Here is an 11515-nt window from a genome sequence, read left to right on the forward strand (position 1 = left end):
TACTTTGGGGCTCGTTTGAACTTTAAAATGCGCTCGTTTTCCTTGCAGAACAAACAAGATACATTGTCAACGACTTAACGGACGTCAGTAAAATTTTTTGGCCATTTCGTTTTGAAAATTCAGGATCACAAAAATTCCATGGACTATAGCACATGAAAATGGAAAAATCTGCGTTTACCTACTTTAGGCTCATTTGAACTTGAAAATTCAACCATTTTCCCCGCGAGATGAACTGAATACATTGTCAACATCTTAACATACGTCCATAAAATTTTTTGACAATTTTATTTCGGGAACTTCGGATCACAAAAATTTCACGGACTATGGCAACCAAAAATCGGCAAAATTTGTGTTTACCTTCTTTGGGGCTCGTTTGAACTTTAAAATGCGATCATTTTACCTGCGGGACGAAACAAATACATTGCATACGTCTTAACAGACGTCCAGATAAAATAGCGTCCATTTCGTTTCGGGATATCCAGATCACAAAAATTTCATGGACTATATTACATGAAAATCGGCAAAAATCTATCTTTACCTCATTTCGGGCTCGTTTGGACTTTATAATTCGTCCATTTTCTCTTGGGACGAACTGAATACATTTCCTACATCCTAACGAACGTCCTCGTAATATTTCGGTCATTTTATTTTTAAAATTTCGGATCACAAAAATTTCATGGACTATAACACATAAAAATCAGAAAAATCTGAGTTAACCTGATTTGCGGCTCGTTTGAACTTGAAAATGTGCCTATTTTCCTCGCGGGATGAACCGGGTACATTTCAACATCTTAATGGATGCCCACAAAAATTTTTGGAGTTCGTTTAGGAAATTCCAGATAACAAAAGTTCAATGGACTATTGTACACGAAAATTGACAAAATCTCCGTTTACGTACTTTGAGGCTCATTTGAACTTGAAAATTCGCCCGTTTTCCCCGCGGGATTAATATAATACATTACTACGTCTTAACGGATGTCCACAAAAAATTTCAACCATATTGTTTCGAGAAGTCCTGATCAAAAGAAATCGAAGAACTATAGCACACAAAAATTAACAAAATTTGATCAACCTGCTTTTAGGGCTCGTTTGAACTTGAAGTTGAGCTCTTTTTCCCTGCGGGACAAACTGTATACATTGACAACGTCTTAATGGATGTCCACGAAAATTTTTGGCCATTTTGTTATGGAAATTTTGGATCAAAAAATTCCATGGACTATATCACACGAAAATCAGCAAAATCTGGGTTTACCTGCTTTGATGCTCTTTTGAACTTGAAAATTCACATGTTTTCCCAGTGGGACGAAGTGGATACATTGCCAACATCTTAACGGACGTTCACAACAAAATTTGGCCATTTTGTTTCTTGAATTTCGGATCACAAAAGTTCCATGGAGTATAGCACACGAAAATAGGTAAAATCTGCATTTACCTACTTTGGGGCTTATTTGAGCTTGAAAATGTGTCCATTTTTCTCGCGAGATGAATTGAATACATTTCAAAAGTCTTAAAGAATGTCCATGAAAATTTCGGCCATTTTGATTCAGGATTCCGAATCACAAAAATTCCATAGACTATATCATATAAGAATTGACAAAATTTGTGTTTACGTTCTTTAGGGCTCATTTGAACTTAAAAATTCGTCTGTTTTCCTTGTAGAACGATCTGGATACATAAACAACGTCTTAACAGACGTCCACAAAAAATTTTGGACATATTTTTCCTTATACCTAGAAAACTAAACTAGAGCCACAAGCTAGGGTTCTAAGGTTGACGTATGTGAAATAGTGTCGTGTATAAGACTTTATGTCTTGAAATTAGGGGATTAATGGTTTGTGATTAAGGTACGCATTATATCTAGTAGACTATATGACCTATAGGTGTTTGGTGGCTCATAGGAAGGACAACCACCAAGGCAAAAGGGCAAGCCTAAGCCAAAGGGCCAAGGCTGCCCAACCTTGGTAGCCACTGCCTAAGAGTTCACGACCGTGGTGTAGACCACGGTCCGTGACGGGATCCATGAAGATGACTTAGGCACTTAGGAGGACAGTCCAAGAGTCCTAGACACTGCCTAAGTCCACGAGGCACTTCACGAGCTGTTGGCTTGACCACGACCCGTCAAAGTACCCATGAAGGTGCGTTAGCAAATTAGGGTGGTTTAGGGCCACAATGGGTTTGGGGAGCTACTGGTCCATCGACCACCCGCACTACCATGGACCGTGGTTACCTTCACAGCCGTCAAAGTGGCCGTGGTGCCTGGGACGGGACTGCCAAGTTGAGGGACAATTGGGTAAAACCATATGCGACTAGGTTTAAGTGGGGGTCGTTTTGTATATATTTTATTAATCTATTTAGAATATTTTAAGTATTTACCCCTTAGTTTTAATTCACTTAAAATTAGACTCAGTTCAAAACCCAAAGTCACCCCCCCCTCAAATTCTCTCTCAAAGAAAAACCTTCATTAAAAAAGATACCTCCATTAAAAAAGATGCTAGGGTTGAAGCTAAGGTCAAGATCATAGGATCCGTTGCTTAAGGCTTGTGCTAGGGATTTGTTTAAGGTATGTTCAGCTCTTCATATATGGGTTCTTCCACCCATGACCCATATAATCCCCTATAATTTCCCCTAATTTTTGAAGAATATTCACAATAAAGGTAAGGTTACTTCCAATGTATGTATTTTAGGTAGGTATAATTCCAAAAGGTTGAATATTACTCATATATGATTAAATTAGTGTTGATTCATTATATTATGAAGAATTTATGTGAATTCCTTGATTCAACCCTAGTTTTCAAAGTGTGTGGGTTTGTGTCTTTTAATGGGGAATTGACGATTCTTGTTAGTTTCTCTTGGGTTGTTAGTATGTATAGAGCTTAGCCAAGAATGTGATTATGAGATCATGAATTGAACTAGACTTATGCATGTATGATATAATATGAAATTAAATGATTAATAGTTGGGACTTTTGATGAATTATGCTTAGAATTGGCTTATGACTAAAGCTTAGGGATAATGGGTCTTGTAAGTTAGACTAGTATGATAATTGTGAAATAAAGTTTGAATGTAGAGATTGAAGTCATAATGTTGATTACTGGGGTTTATAGAATAAGTCTAATATAATGAGTTATCTTGCATGTATGTAGAACGTGAAAGGTTAATCACCTAAAATGAATCATGCTTGTTAGAATAGAATACTTGAGATTGAGTCTTATGATTCCTTCATGGATAGTTGAATTATATAGCTTGGGATGGGAGATCTCATGGTATCTTGGGATGGGAGATCTCATGGTAGCTTGGGATTGAGGAATTAATCTATCCTAAAGTTATCTTGAACTAGCATTGTGCTTTTCATGGTAGCTTGCATTACTATAGGCATGGTAGCCTAGGATTGATGATCGATACTCCCTTAGGGGTAGCTTGAACTAGCATGGTTAGAATTATCTTCATGGTAGCTTGATTTGGTTAGGCTAAGATCATTTCATATTAGCTTAGGATTGAGACATTATACTCTCCTAATAATAACTTAGGATTGAGGATTTCTACTCCCTTATGGATATCTTGCAGCTTAATGAGTGGTTGCATGGTGGGTAGGTTGGTATACTTGTATCCTTCCTATGATAGCTTGGATTGTTTGGTAGGATGTTTTCCATGGTTGTTAGGTCTAGCATGGTAGTATGTTATTCTTTGATAGACTAGAAGGAAAGATAGTTAGCATTGATTAAGTTAGCCTAAAGGAGTATGTAGGGCCCGTTTGGTCATGCGATATGGTATCATGATGTCGAATCATGATATGGTATCATGTTATGGAATCATGAGATGAAATTGAAGTTTTGTTTGGATATGCGATATGAAAAATTTTGGTGTTGTAGATTTTCTCATAAACATAAAAATCTCATAAGTTCTAAAACTATTAAAATAGTCCCAATTGTTTATTCAATCTTATCAAATAAACAAGAAATTATAAAATTGCATAATAAATTATTACAAAGCTATTTGTTCTCCACTTAAGTAATTGTTTCAATCTAACTTTCAACGTAAATTTTCACTTCTTATCAATATATTTGAGTAAAAATGAAACACCTTTCACGGGCTCTTGAAGATTTTACTACTCAACAATCGTGAAGCGTGAGTTAAAGTGACTATATGTTGGTGAGAATAATAAATTTTAAAAAGAAATGATGTGATTATAAATTTTATTTATATGTGAAATAAACGGTTAGTTTTTAACAAAATATAAATTTGTGGATCAATTTTTGTATTAAAATAACTCAAATCATGATATGATATTCTCATATGATTCCATATCATGGTTTTTAGAGAATATGGAATATGGAATTGAATCATGTCCAAACGCTGATGCCATCTCATGATACCATATCATGATATGGTATCGCATGGCCAAATGCCTACTTAGTGTGAATGGTAGTATGAGATGTCATTCATAAATAGCACAAGTATGAATTAAAGCTACTTATGAAGTGTCTTATGTGAAGTATGTCTAGCTTGGATAGTTGCTATAGTTGCCTACCATGACATGAATGACTTAAGCTGATAGTTCCTTGCCAATATGAAGTAGGTCTATAATGACACCTAGAATTGATGAAGATGAATAAGGTGACTTCAAGGATATGCTTAGTGTGTGTTGTATTATGGGATGCCCCGCATGCATTTCACAAGTGTGCCTTGAGGTGAATTAGGGGTATAGTGCTCTTATGTCATGAAAACCTAGGTCTTAATTATGAAGGTGGACTATGGCCAAGAATGACCAAAGAGATGTACTTAGCTTAAGTGGTATTATGGGATGCTATCTTGGTCTTGCACAAGTATACTTGGAGGTGGCTTGTGATGTAGCTCACTTGATTATGAAAGACTATTGGATGAAGTATGAACTTATGTATGCCTTATGTTGACTTGTTATGATATGATACTTATGTTATAATTATGTTTATGTTATTGTCTCTTATGATTATCTCTTATGTTGACTAACCATTTTGAGATGTTTTGTGTTGGTATTTTAACTTTCGTACTTGGTACATATTGTACTAACACATATTGCCTACATTCTAATCAAATGTTGGGTGTTGGGGGATTGAGTTCCTTGGAGATTGGTGAGTCCTCATAGTTTTGAGGACAAACCCCTTTATGTTCATTTCATGTCTTTCATTATGTTTTAGACTTTATGTGGGTTGCGTCCTAATGCTTTTATTCATGATTTTTATAGATGATTTGAGATTTGAGACAATGATGTTAGAAAGACTTCCGTTTTGGAAATGTTTTTCTACTCTATGTTAAAAGAAGGTTTTAAATTCTCCCATTTTTCTATGATTATATGTTATGACTATGCTAAGGGCTTGTATGAAACCCCTTCGGGGTCAAGTATGCCATATCACCTTTAAGGGGTGCTCTTGGGGCGTAACATTATTTTGAAAATTTTGGATCACATAAATTTCATGGACTATAGCACACGAAAATCGACAAAATTCATTTTTACCTGCTTTAGGAATCGTTTTGAACATGAAAATGACGCCCGTTTTCCCCTGGACGAATTGGATATATAGTCAACCTCTTAATAAACGTTCACGAAAAATTTCAACCATTTCATTTCGGGAATATTGGATAACAAAAATTTCATAGACTATTATAGCACGCAAAAATCAGCAAAATCTGCATTTACCTACTTTGAGGCTCATTTTAACTTGAAAATTCACTTGTTTCTCCCACGGAACGAACTGAATACATTGCCAACTTATTAATGGATGTTCACAAAAAATTTTATCCAATTTAATTTGCGAATTTCGAATCACAAAAATTCCATGGACAATAGCACACGAAAATTAGAAAAATCTTCATTAATCTACTTTGGAGCTCGTTTGAACTTGAAAATGCACCCTTTTTCCATGCGGAATGAATTAGATACATTACCACGTCTTAACGGACGTTCACAAAAAATTTTGGCCATTTCATTTCGGGAATTTTGGATCACAATAATATCATGGACTATAGCACATGAAAATTGACAAAATCTGCTTTTAGCTGCTTTGAGGCTCGTTTGACTTGAAAATTCGCCCATTTTCCCCGCAGGACGAATTGGATACATTGTCAACGTCTTAACAGACGTCCACGAAATATTTTGTTTCAGGAATTTTGGATCACAAAAGTTCCATGGACTATAGTATACGAAAATCTAAAATCTGATTTTACCTACTTTGGGGCTCGCTAGAACTTGAAAATGCGTCTGTTTTACTCGCAGGACGAACTGGATACATTATCAATATTTTAACGAATGTCCATAAAAGAATTCGGCCATTTCATTTCTGAAATTTTGGATCACAAAAATTTCATGGACTATAGCACACGAAAATCGATAAAATCTGCATTACATGCTTTGGGGCTCGTTTGAACTTGAAAATTCGTCCGTTGACCTCGCAAAACGAAATGGATACTTTGTCAACGTCTTAACAGATTCCACTAAAATTTTGTCCATTTTGTTTCATGATTTTCGAATCACAAAAATTCCATAGACGCACATGGAAATAGGCAAAATCTGCGTTTACTTGCTTTTGGGATCGTTTCAACTTGAAAATTCTTCAGTTCTCCCGCGGGACGATTGTTCATTGACAACGTCTTAGCGAATATCCAAAAGAATTTCGGCATTTCTTTAAAGAAATTTTGGATCACAAAAATTTCATGGACTATAGCACACGAAAATTAAAAAAACTGCATTTACCTGCTTTGGGGCTCGTTTGGACTAAAAAATACGACTGATTTCCATGCGGGACGAACTGGATACATTGTCAACGTCTTAACATACGTCCATGAAAAATTTCAGCGATTTCTTTTCAAAAATTTTGAATCACAAAAATTCCATGGACTATATGAAAATGGGCAAAATCAGTGTTTACCTGCTTTAGGGCTAGATTTAACTTAAAAACACGCCTATTTTTTCCGCGACGAACTGGATATATTGCTAACGTTTTAACGAACGTCCACAAAAGATTTCAGCCATTTTATTTTGGAAAATCCAGTTCACAAAAATTTCATGAACTCACGAAAATTAGCAAAATCTTGATTTACTTGCTTTTAGGCTCGTTTGAACTTGAAAATGCATCTGTTTTACTCGCAGTTTGAACTGGATACATTGCCAATGTTTTAACGTATGTCCATAAAAATTTTAGGCCATTTCATTTATGAAATTCCGGATCACAAAATTTCATGGACTATAGCACACGAAAATCGGTAAAATCTGCGTTACATACTTTCAAACTTGTTTGAACTTGAAAATTCATCCGTTTACCTCGCGGAACGAAATGGATACATTGTCAACGTCTTAATAGATTCCACTAAAATTTTTGTCCATTTTGTTTCATGATATTCAGATCGAAAAAATTTCATAGACGCACACGAAAATCAGAAAAATCGCGTGTACTTGCTTTTAGGCTCGTTTGAACTTTAAAATTCGTCTGTTCTCCCGGGATGACTGTATAGATTGCAAACGTCTTAGCGGACGTCCAAAAGAATTTCGGCATTTTATTTCACAAATTTTGGATCACAAAAATTTCATGGACTATAGCACACGAATATCGGAGAAAACTACATTTACCTGCTTTATGGCTCGTTTGGACTTGAAAATGCGACTGATTTCCATACGGGACAAACTAGATACATTGTCAACGTCTTAACATACGTCCATGAAAAAATTTCGGTGATTTTTTTTCAGAAATTTTGAATCACAAAAATTCCACGGACTATACGAAAATGGGCAAAATCTGTGTTTACCTGCTTTAGGGCTAGATTTAACTTGAAAACCGTCTGTTTTACCCGCGAGACGAACTGGATATATTGCTAACGTCTTAATGAAAGTTCACAAAAGATTTTAGCCATTTTGTTTCAGAAAATTCGGTTCACAAAAATTTCATGGACTCACAAAAATTAGCAAAATCTGGATTTACCTGCTTTTAGGCTCATTTGGACTTGTAAATGCGCCTGTTTTCCTCACGGGGCGGCTGAATAAACTTCTTAATGGACGTCCTTGAAAAATTTTGGTCATTTCTTTTTGGAATTTCTGAATCACAAAGATTTCGTGGAGTATAGTACCCGAAAATCGGCAAAATCTGTGTTTACGTGCTTTGAAACTTGGTTGAACTTGAAAATTCACTTGTTTTCTCCGATGGACGAACTAGATACATTTTCAACGTCTTAACTTACGTCTACGAAAAGTTTTGATCATTTTATTTCAGAAATTCTGGATCACAAAAATTTCATGGACTATATCAAACGAAAATCAGCAAAATCTACATTTACCTTCTTTGATGCTCATTTAAACTCGAAAATGCATTCGTTTTCCTCGCTGGACGAATATGATACATTGTCAACGTCTTAACAAACGTCTACAAAAAAGTTGGCAAAACCTGCGTTTACTTGCTTTGGGCTCGTTTGAACTTGAAAATTCATCGATTTCCCACCGGGACAAACTGGATTCATTGTGAACATCTTAACAGACATCCACAAAAAAATTTGGTCATTTTCTTCTGGAAAATCCGAATTACAAAATTTTTATGGATTATAGCACTCTAAAATCGACAAAATTTTTATATACCTTCTATGAGGCTCGTTTGAACTTCAAAATGTGACTATTTTCCTGATACATTTCCAACGTCTTAATGGATGTCCACTAATAATTTTGACCATTTTATTTCAGGAATTCAGGATCATAAAAATCCATAGATTATAACACACAAAAATTGGAAAAATTTGTATTTACCTTCTTTGAGGTTCGTTTGAACTTGAAAATTTGGTCCTTTTCCCAGGTGGACGAACTGAATTCATTGCAAACATTTTGACGGACGTCTACAAAAATTTTGGTCATTTTATTTTGGAAATTCCAGATCTCAAAAATTCTATGGACTATAGCATAAGAAAATCGACAAAATCCGCGTTTACCTTTTTTGGGGCTGTTTGAACTTAAAAATGCGTGTTTTTCCTCGCGAGATAAACAGGACACATTGTCAACGTCTTGACGGATGTTCACGAAAATTTTTGTCAATTTCCTCTCGATAATTCTGGATCACAAAAAAATCATGGACTATAGCACACGAAAATCAGCAAAATATGTGTATACATGCTTTGGGCTCATTTGAACTCGAAAATACGTCTGTTTCCCTCCCTGGATACATTTTCAACATCTTACTGGACGTCCACAAAAAATTTCGACCATTTTTTTGAGAATTCTATATCATAAAAATTTTATGGACTATAGCACACGAAAATCAGTAAAATCTGGGTTTACCTATTTTGGGGCTCGTTAGAGTTTGAAAATTTGTTTGTTTTTCCTGCGGGACGAATGGGATACATTGCCAACGTTGTAACGGACGTCCAAAAAAAAGTTTCAATCACTTTGTTTCGGGAATTCAAGATCACAAAAATTCCATGGACTATATAACACACGAAAATCGGCAAAAACTGTGTTTTTCTGCTTTGGGCTCGTTTGAACTTGAAAATGCGCCCATTTCCCTGCGATATGAACTAGATACATTGTCAATGTCTTAACGAATGTCCAAGAAGAATTTCATTTATTTCATTTTCGGATTTCCGGATCATAGAAATTTCATGGACTATAACACATGATAATAGACATAATTTGTGTTACCTGCATTGGGGCTCGTTTGAACTTGAAAATTTGCCCTGTACTGAACGAACTGATGTATTGCCAACGTCTTAACGGACGTCTACCAAAAATTTTGGACACTTTGTTTCAAAAATTCCAGATCACAAAAATTACATGAATTATAACATACAAAAATCGATAAAATTTGTGTTTACCAGCTTTGGGGTCATGTTTTCCCTGCGAGAAAATTGGATACTTTGCCAACGTCTTAATTGACATCCACAAAAATTTTGATCATTTCATTTTGGAAATTTCAGATCACAAAAATTCCATGGACTAAATCATTAAAATCTGTGCTTACCTGCTTTGGGGCTCGTCCAAACTTGAAATTCACAAGTTTTCCCCGCGGAAAGAGCTGGAAACATTGTCAAGGTCTTAACGGATGTCCACGAAAAATTTTGGCCATTTTCTTTTAGGAATTTCACATCACAAAAAAATCCATTGACTGTAGCACACAAAAAATTGGCAAAATTTGTGTTTACCTACTTTATGGCTCGTTTTAACTTTAAAATACACCTGTTTCCCCGCGAAACGAACTAGATACATTGTCAACATCTTAAGAGACGTCCACAAAAAATTTTGGTTATTTCGTTTTGGAATTTTTGAATTGTGAAAATTTCATGGACCACAACATACGAAAATAGGCAAAATTTTTGCGTTTACCTTCTTTGGAGCTCGTTTGAACTTGAAAATTTTGCTAATTTTCCCACGGGACGAACTGGATAATATCCAACGTCTTAATGGATGTCCACGAAAAATTTTGGTCATTTCATTTCAGGAATTTCGAATCACAAAAGTTCCATGGACTATAGTATAGAAAAATCGATAAATCTACGTTTACCTGCTTTGGAGCTCGTTTGAACTTCAATATGCGCTTGTTTTTACCGCTGAATGAACTATATACATTGTCAACATCTTAACGGACGTCCACGAAAAATTCATCCATTTTATTTTGGGAATTTCAAATAACAAAAATTCTATGGACTATAGAACACGAAAATCGATAAAATTTGTGTTTACCTGCCGTGGGGCTCGTTTGAACTTGAAAATTTATCTGTTTTCTCCAAGGGATGAACTGGATGCATTACCAACGTCTTAACGAACGTTTAGAAAAAAATTTTACTAACCTTTTGGGAATTCCAGTTTACTAAAATTTCATAGACTATTGCACACGAAAATTGGTAAAATCCGCATTTACCTGCTTTGAGGCTCGTTTGAACTTGAAAATTCGCCCAATTTCCCCATGGAATAAACTGGAAACATTTCCAACGTCTTAACGGACATCCAAAAAAAATTTTGGTCATTTCGTTTTAGGAATTTTGTATCACAAAAATTCCATTGACTATAGCACACCAAAATCGACAAAACCTGTGTTTATTTGCTTTGGGACTCGTTTGAACTTGAAAATTTGTTTGTTTATCCAGTGTGACGAACTGGATACATTGTAAACGTCTTAAGATAAATTCTCTTGACTGTAACTGCCTGACATCATTGGCTAGAATGGAAACCGACTCCTCTATAAAGGTCAGACGATCGTCCAACTTAACTGAGTCATACTGGAGCACATGGGACTCATCAGGAATATACGGATGCAACATCGAAACATAGAAAATCGGGTGGATGACATGAGGAGAGATATTGCTGACTTTGTTTCCGATTGCTTGTGCTGCCAGTAGGTAAAGGTCGAGCATTTGAGGCCTGCTGGTGAGTTTTAGAGATTACCCGTTCTAGAATATATACATATACATATATATATATATATATATACATATACATATATATATATATATATACATATACATATATATACATATACATATATATATATATACATATATATATATATATATA

Source organism: Solanum pennellii, chromosome 7 (assembly GCF_001406875.1).
Source record: "Solanum pennellii chromosome 7, SPENNV200".
Taxonomy (NCBI): Eukaryota; Viridiplantae; Streptophyta; class Magnoliopsida; order Solanales; family Solanaceae; genus Solanum; species Solanum pennellii.